Genomic DNA, 9,509 nt, shown 5'->3' with positions numbered 1-9,509 from the left:
GCTGCTGACAAAGCCTGGCCAACATGTGGAACGTGGAGTTCCAGCGCGTGCTCACGTCGCACAACAGCCGGTGAGCTGGCAATTTCAAGTGCTGCTGCAGCGTTGACAGACCGGCTGCAGCTGTCGATGACTTGCGGAAATGTGAACACACGCGGCACATCTTCACCAGTAGCTCAGGAAAATTGGGGTAGGTTTTGAGAAACCACTGAACCACTAAGTTTAAGACGTGGGCTAGGCATGGGATATGTGTGAGCTTCCCGAGCTCCAAAGTCGCCACCAAATTGCGGCCATTATTACACACAACCATTCCTGGTTCTAGGTTGAGTGGCAAGAGCCACAGCTCAGTCTGGTCTCGTATCCCCTGCCACAGCTCTGTGGCGGTGTGCCATTTGTCCACTAAGCATATCAGCTTCAGCACGGGACTGCGTAATACGGGACGGCCGCTGACATTAGGCTGCAGAAGGCCTCAGTGTTCACAAGCCTCAATGACAACATTTTCAGGGCCAGTAATTTGGAAAGCTGCACATTTAGTGCTATGGCCTGTGGGTGGGTGGGTGTCTGGGTATTTGCGCTTGCGTTCAAATGCCTGGGGTAAGGACATTTGGATGCTGAGCTGGGACACGGAAGTGGATGTGGTCGCAGATGGTGCTTGCAAAGGTCGAGGTGCAGCGCGGGAGGCATCCTGGTCTGCACCTTCGACAGGGGATTGGCCAGAACGTAACACAGGGGAAGAGGAGGCAGTGGAGTGACCCGCAGACACAGATTGTGGACCCAGGTGTTTATCTGACTTATTACGGTGCTTGGATGCCATGTGGCAGATCATGCTTGTGGTGGTGAGGTTGCTATTGTTCACGGCCCGGCTCATTTTGGTACAGCACAGGTTGCAAACTACTATTCTTTTGTTGCCCTCACTTCCCTCAAAAAAGCACCATACTGCAGAACACCTACCCTTTGGCAAGGGAGATTTCCGCAAGGGGGTGCTCTGTGGAACAGTTGCGGGCTTGTTTGGTGTGGCCCGCCTTATCCCTTTTGCCACCCCAATGCCTCTTCCAGCCTGTTGCGGTGCAGCAGATCCCTTCCCCTCTGTACTGCTGTCCTCGCTTGGCTTTCCATCTTCCCAGGTTGGGTCAGTGACTTCATCGTCCACCATCTCCTCTTCCACTTCCTCACTCTGCTCATCCTCCTGACTTGTTGACCTAACCACTACCTCAGTGATTTACAACTGTGTCTCATCCTCTTCATCAACCTCTTGAGACAGTAATTGTTGCTGAGTTATTGGCAACTATGCCTCATCATCATCCTCCTCATTAAACAGTAATTGCCTTTCCCCACCGTCATCTTCTTGTGATTGTGGATGCTCAAGAGTTTGGGAATCAGGGCACAAGATCTGTCCCTCTTCAAGCGTGCTTGGCGAGAGGGCCAAATTAAGGAATATCGCTGAAAAGAGCTCCTCAGAATATCCGAATGTGGGATCACTTGTTTGCCCAGAGGATTGGGTCTCTTGGCTACTGAGACCAGACTGGGTGGAAGAAAGGGTGGTGCCTATCTGACTGGAAGCATTATCTGCTGCAAACCAACTGACCACCTGGTCCAGGGGCGGACTGACCATTCGGGCACTCGGTCATGGACCGAGGGCCCGTGGCCACTAGGGGGCCTGGCAGCAGTGGCAGCGGCAGGTAGAGATTAGCGCTTCTATTGTGGAAGCGCTCATGTCTATATTCATCTGTCCCGCACTTCCACCTGGCACAGGTGACTATTGTCTACAGTCTCGGAGGTACCTGTGGCGCACAGCTTCCTGGCATACAATGAGTGGCGATAACCATAGTTGGTTTCCATGGGTTCACCCCGATGGGGACAGTCGGCTCTTATATGTTCAGGCTTGTGACACCCCTAGCAGACCACTGGGGCTGGGTGTGCAAGGGGTACATCCCAGGCGGGTTTGGCTGGCACCAGCCACCGGGTTTGGAGTGGATATTTCCGGGGTTTGACTGGCCTCCTCCCAAAATAACCCCCCTGTAGGTTTCTGGTGGCTTCGTAGCTCTCTACCAGGTTGACCTTCTCTAAGGCATTATCCGGAGACACCTGGCTGATCCAGTGCTGGAGAGGGTATGGCAAAGCCCTCCAAAACACATCCGCCAACAGCCGATCCAACATAGCAGTGGGAGTCAATATGTCAGGTTGCAGCCATTTTTGCAATCGGTGCAGCAGATCATAATGTTGTGGTCTGGCGGGTTTAGCTGGGTTAAATTCCCACTGATGCACCCGCTAGGCCCGGACCAATACATTCACCCCGAGTCTCGCCAGAATTTCACCATTTACTGTCGGGTAGTCAGCCACTTGATCATCGGGGAGATCAAAAAATACTTGCTGGGGATCAGACGCCAGGAATGGAGCAACGACCCTTAGCCCACTGGTCTCGGGGTAACTTTTCCCTCACAGCCACCTTTTTGAAGAACGCCAGATAGGTCTCAAAGTCATCCGAGGGGGTCATCTTAGGACAGCTTTCCGGGCATTGTGGATGTTCTGGGCCGCTCCTGCCGCTTGCAATGCTATTACATGTTGTAATAGCAGCTAGTTAGTTTCCTGTTGCTGCTTGTTAGCCTTTCGCTGCTGCAAGTTAGCCTCTACGAGGGCTTTCACGACCGCGTCCATTTTGTCAGGGGACACGTGTCGTAACCTTACCGACTCAATGTAGGATATGCACTTGTGGTAAGGAAACAAAAAAAATTTCGGCCTTCATGCCTGCCTCACAGCGTTTGCCCGCATCCAACACCAATTTTGGGGATTCGCTCTGGTAGGCAGATTAGCGAACGCAGTACAGAGGCAAAAACAAAGTCTTTAACTTAAACAGTTCAGTGTTTATTCACACGTAAACAAAATGACAGTTCACCATCTTGGTGTTCATTCACACCAGGGCAAGTCCACAATACAAAAAACATTCACATTGTCAGCGGTTTTGTCAGCAGCAGTCCACAACAGGTTTTAGGGGCCTGCTTCCCAGCAATGCAGCTCTCAGCCCTTTAGCACGGCACAAATCCTTAGATCTCAAAAAAACAGAGACTCCACAGCTTCCTTGTCAGATGCAGGATAATCCACCACCTACTGAGACTGCTGGCTGGGTTTTATATCTCTAACCAAAACTTGGCCTGGAACATGGGGAACAGCCACCCACCCTGCACTTTGGCTGCTCCCAGTAAGAGCTGGCCCAGATCGGCTTTACAGCCACACTAAATAATCAATAGTGTCAGTCAGCACTAGCTGCCGCTGACACTTAAAATTACCGGCTCTTACCTCACAGAGGCCAGGTGACACATATCTTCCGTCTTGCGCTTTCCTACCATATATATATATATATATATATATATATATATATATAATATATATAGATATATATTTTTATTTTTTTAGATATAAAAAAAATGGAAAAAATGTGTGTTTGTGTACATAGTCTGCTATACTATTGCTAAAATTAATATAGCTTTTATTTTTTATTTAACTTTTTTTTTTTATTGCATTCACTGTGTGCTAAAATTATATGACTTTATTCTGCGGGTAAGTAGGATTACGGCAATACCAAACATGTAAAGTTTTTCATATTCACATAATACAAAAATATCCACTGAAAAAAATCTGCAAGTATGAATGGTATGCCTTGGATTCCATGTGGAAGAGTCATTGGATGCCAAGTCACTGAGCAATTCCAAACAATAGATCTTTTTGAACAATTTTTTCGTTGATTTATTTGTGATTTTTGTCATTGTCTTATTGCATCATTCAACATCTCTTCAGGTCATAGAGACTGACCGTGCACTCTACTATAATGTGTTTTCATGCACCTTAGATTCATGGCTCTCCAGCAGTCATCACATTGCACCCAGGACCTGAGGTAGAAAAGCAGCCCAAAAACCATTATGTTCCATCCCTTCACAGCCCCAAACCATGATTTTTCCCTCCACCAACCGCAAACCATGATATTCCCTCTACCAGCCCCAAACTATGAAGTCCCCTGTACCAACTCCAAACCATGATGTCCTGTCCACGAGTCCCAAACTATGATCATTTTTTTTGCCTTGCTTTGCTGTTTACAAAAAAAGGAACATCCAACCAGGAGACCACTAGACGTCAGTTAGACCAGAGGGGAGGGACAATAAAGCAGCTCAACTTAGAGAACACTTCACAGTAAAGCCTCCTGGACACTTGAAAGTTCAGAATTTAATGCTGACAACAGTTTAGCATGGTAAGAACTGCTGACAGGCTTCCTTTAAACTTATAGAGATGCTGTGCACCAAAGGTATCCCAGAAATATAGATTAGCTGAAACACATTTATATGGAGAAATGGTCCAAAGTTCCTCCTCAACATTGTACACATCTTCATTACTACATGAGTGGAGTGGGGAATCCCATGTGTTCTCAGTTTATCCCTGCATCTCATTATTGCTGCTTACATAAAGTGGTGGCTTATGGGGTGGCACAGGAGCCTTTCAGCTGTGGAGCTTTAGGTTCCGGAGATACCAGGGTAATATAAGTTTGATATCTGTATGCTGTTATGTTTATGTGGGTTCATCTTTTCAGCTGATAATAGGATATTTATGTTAATTGTTTTCCCATGAGATCGGGGGCCCTAATTATTGTATAATCAAGATGTGAATATTAGAATCTGGGAAAAGAGAACATTCTGCATAATCACAATTTGTGATGAGCGGCAGAGGTAATATTCGAATTTGCGATATTTCGCGAATATTTTGTAGAATATTTGTGATATTTTTGCGAATTTGAGATTATATTCTTGATTGTGAAAACCTGCAATGTATTATTTGTGTAATGCGCGTGAAATACCGGTGTGGGGTAGGCTACTTTTTTATTGGTTGCTAGAGGTGTTGCTAAGCTGTGAAAAAGCCTTCTCATTGGCCCACAAGCTAGAAGGGAGGGATGATCACCTGATGTGTACTGTGTTAAAAAATCAAGAATATTCGTCATTATGAATATATAGCACTATCGAAGTGCCGATATTCGCGATAAAAATTTGCTTTTCGAATATTCACGCTCAACACTAGAGTTGAGCAGACTCCTGGATGTCCAGGTTCGGCAGGTTTGGCCGAACTTGAAAAAAAAATTCGGGTTCGGGTCCCGAACTTGACCCAAACTTGACCCCGAACCCCATTGAAGTCAATGGGGACCCGAACTTTTGGGCACTAAAATGGCTCTAAAATAGTCCTGGAAAGGGCTAGAGGGCTGCAAAAGGCATCAACATGTGCTTAAGAGCATGAAAACTCTTCTGCAAACAAATGGGGAAATGACTTAAAATAACATAAAATACAGAAAAATTTCAAATAACAATCTGGATCTAGGAGTAGGAGGTTGAGGAGGCGGTGGATGGGTGGATGTGGCGGTGTAGGTTGACGTGGCGGTGTAGGTGGAAGCGGCGGTGAAGGAGGAATAGGTAGCCAACACTGATTTGTGTTATTTTTTATTGCTAAATTGGGGTATCCCCCAAAATATTGGAACATATAACAAAATAAAACTAAGAATAAGTGCACTTGAGTACAAGAATGGATGGTTGAGGCTGGTATAAATGTCTATTCTGCACAAGGTACGGACAAGTCCTGTGGGATCCATGCCTGGTTCATTTTAATAAATGTAAGCTTGTCCACATTGGCTGTGGCCTGTGATAATGCTCTCTGCTAAACACACGTTCACACTATACACTGGCTGCAGGGCAGGTCAGCACCTCCAAGGCTGACAAAGCTTTTCCACATCTTGGCCATGCTAACCCTGCCTTCTCAGGTGCTGGTGGTGCCCCAGCTGCGTTGGCGACCTCTTCCTCCTCCTCTGCCTTCGCCTTGTGCTTCCACTGTGCCCCCGCTGTCAGGTGGGAATGCTATCATCAGCGTGCGCTTGTAATCGCGCATCTTCCGATCAGTAACAGATGTTTTCACTAAATTTAGTTCCCTGTCAGCAATGCAGAGCAGGGGTTCATTCACGGCAAAAGGGGGTTCATGTCACCCAGCAATACAACAGAGGATTTGGAGAGATTTAGGCCCCTGTCACCCAGGCACAGCAGGGGTTTGTATACGCCAAAAATGTTTAAATGTCACCCGACAATTGAAAATAATTAATTTTTTTTTTAATTTAGGGCACTAAAATTGCCATTAAAATGGCTCTAAAATAGTCCTTGAAAAGGCTAGAGGGATGTAAAAAGCTGTAAAATGTGCTTAAGAGCCTGGCCACTGCCCTGCAAACAAATGTGGATAGGGAAATAACTTAAAATGAAATAAAATAACTAAAAATTACAAATTATTAACCTGTAACTCAGAGAAGGAGGTGGATATGGAGTCGGAGGTTGAGGAGGCGGTGAATGTGGTGTTGTAGGTGGAGGCAGCAATGGAGGAGGAGGAGGTAGCCAACAATGTTTATTTTTTATTTTTTATTGGAGTAGGTAGCCCCCAAAATATTGGGACAAATAAAAAAAAAAGGAAAACTAAGAATCATTGCACTTGACTTGAGTACCAGAATGTATGTTTGGTGGTATAAATGTCTATTCTGCACAAGGTACAGACAAGTCCCGAGGGATCCAAGCCTGGTTCATTTTAATGAACGTCAGCTTGTCCACGTTGGCTGTGGACGGGCGGCTGGGTCTGTCTGTAATGGCGCCCCCTGCCGTGCTGAATACACGTTCAGAGAGTACACTGGCTCAGGGCAGGCCAGCACCTCCAAGGCATACAGGGCAAGCTCTTGCCATGTGGACAATTTGGAGACCCAGAAGTTGAATGGGGCAGACCCATCAGTCACTACGTGTAGTCGTGTGCACAGGTACTGTTCCACCATGTTCTTCAAATGCTGCCTCCTGCTAACACGCTCCTTATCAGCAGTTGGGGCCGGTTGTTGCGACGAGGTGACAAAGCTTTTCCACATGTCGGCCATGCTAACCCTGTCTTCTGAGGTGCTGGCGCTGACAAAGCTGCATTGGCGACCTCTTCCTCCTCCCCTGCCTTCGCATTGTGCTTCCACTTGTCCCCCGGCGTCAGTAGGGAATGCTCTCAGGAGCGCGTCTACCAGCGTGCGCCTGTAGTCGCGCATCTTCCAATCACGCTCCAGTGAGGGAATTAAGGACGGCACATTGTCTTTGTAACGGGGATCCAGCAGGGTGGCCAACCAGTAGTCAGCACACGTTAAAATGTGGGCAACTGCAGTCATTGCGCAGGCACTGCAGCATGTAGTCACTCATGTGTGCCAGGCTGCCCAGAGGTAAGGACATGCTGTCCTCTCTGGGAGGCTCGCACAGTCTCTCCAGCATGTGCAAGGTGGAGTTCCACCTGGTGAGCACGTCGCATATGAGGCGGTGGGCGGGAAGGCCGAAGTTACGCTGCAGCGCTGACAGGTGAGCAGCAGCAGGGTGAGAACGCGAAAGCACGCACAGACGGCCTGCACTTTCTGCACCACCAAATTCAGCACATGCGCCAGGCAAGGGATGTGCGTCAAACCGGCTAGTCCCAGAGCTGCAACGAGATTTTGCCCATTATCGCACACCACCAGGCCGGGCTTGAGGCCCACTGGCAGAAACCACTCATCGGTCTGTTTTTCTATACCCCGCCACAACTCCTGCGCAGTGTGGGGCCTGTCCCCCAAACACATCAGTTTCAGAACGGCCTGCTGACGTTTACCCCGGGCTGTGCTGAAGTTTGTGGTGAAGGTCTGTCACTGACCTGATGGGGAGGTGGAAGAAGAGGAGGAGGAAGCCAGTGGAAGGACGTTCGCCAAACATCTCTCCTGGAGAAGTAGTGGCGGCTGGGAACAACGTACTGTGGGACAGCAAGCGATATGAGCTGTTTGAAGCTGTCCGTCTCCACCAGCCTAAATGACAGCATTTCAAAGGCCAGCAGTTTAGAAATGCTGGCATTCAGGGCCAGGGATCAAGGGTGGCTAGGTGGGAATTTACGCTTTCTCTCAAAGGTTTGTGAGATGGAGAGCTGAACGCTTAAGTGTGACATGGTGGAGATGCTTGGTGACGGAGGTGGTGTTGTTCGTGGCACATCCTCTGTTTGCTGGGCGGCAGATGCCAACGTTCCTCCAGAGGCGGAGGAAGTGTCTGAGGCAGCAGCAGAGGAGGGAGCAGGAGGTTTTGGTTTTGAAGGTGCTTACTCCACTGCAGCCCGTGTCTCGCATGCAGATGCCTGGTCATGTAGGTTGTGCTAAGGTTCAGAACGTTAATGCCTCGCTTCAGGCTCTGATGGCACAGCGTGCAAACCACTCGGGTCTTGTCGTCAGCACATTGTGTGAAGTGCCATGCCAGGGAACTCCTTGAAGCTGCCCTTGGTGTGCTCGGTCCCTGGTGACGGTGGCCAGTAGCAGGCGAACTGTTTTGGCGACGGCTGCTCTGCTTTTGCACCCTGCTCCCGCTTTTGCTTTCTTCCTCCGAACTCTGAAAGTCAGTGGCACGACCTTCATTCCATGTGGGGTTTAGGACCTCATCGTCCCCTGCATCGTCTTCCACCCACTCTTGATCCCTGACCTCCTGTTCAGTCTGCACACTGCAGAAAGACGCAGCAGTTGGCACCTGTGTTTCGTCATCATCAGAGACGTGCTGAGGTGGTATTCCCATGTCCTCATCAGGCAACATAAGTGGTTGTGCGTCAGTGCATTCTATGTCTTCCACCCCTGGGGAAGGGCTAGGTGGATGCCCTTGGGAAACCCTGCCAGCAGAGTCTTCAAACAGCATAAGAGACTGCTGCATGACTTGAGGCTCAGACAGTTTCCCCGATATGTACGGGGGTGATGTGACAGACTGATGGGCATGGGTTTTTGTGCACTTTCTGCAGAAGACTGGGTGGGAGATAATGTGAACGTGCTGGATCCACTGTCGGCCACCCAATTGACTAGCGCCTGTACTTGCTCAGGCCTTATCATCCTTAGAACGGCATTAGGCCCGACCAAATATCGCTGTAGATTCTGGCGGCTACTGGGACCTGAGGTAGTAGGTTCAGTAGAACGTGTAGCTGTGGCAGAATGGCCACGTCTTCTCCCTGCACCAGAGGCTCCACCAACACCACAACCACGACCATGACCGCGTCCCTTATTAGATGTTTGCCTCATAGTTAGCGTTCACAAAGCAAAGTAAAAAGTGGTTAAGTATGTTAAAAATAATTAACCGCCAATAAAAACCCTGATGTAGGGTATTGCACTCCATTTTTTTTTTTACTCTATATGACAGCGGTATTTGTGGCCTAAATGTAACACTCACTTATGCATGTCTTATCCCAGATGTGCAGTATATCAGAGGGTTTTTTCACCCCAGTAACCAAAAAGCCGTATTTATGGCCTAAATTTGACAGTCACTTATGCACGTGTAATCCCAGATGTGCAATATATTAGAGACTTTTTTTCACCCCAGTAATCAAAAAGACGTATTTATGGCCTAAATGTGACAGTCACTTATGCTTGTCTAATACCAGATGTGCAGTATATTAGAGGGTTTTTTCACCCCAGTATGCCAAAGCCATATTTATGGCCT

This window comes from Bufo gargarizans, chromosome 6 (assembly GCF_014858855.1).
Source record: "Bufo gargarizans isolate SCDJY-AF-19 chromosome 6, ASM1485885v1, whole genome shotgun sequence".
Taxonomy (NCBI): domain Eukaryota; kingdom Metazoa; phylum Chordata; class Amphibia; order Anura; family Bufonidae; genus Bufo; species Bufo gargarizans.
The sequence above is the reverse complement of the archived record's forward strand: the minus strand, read 5'-3'. Positions refer to the sequence as shown.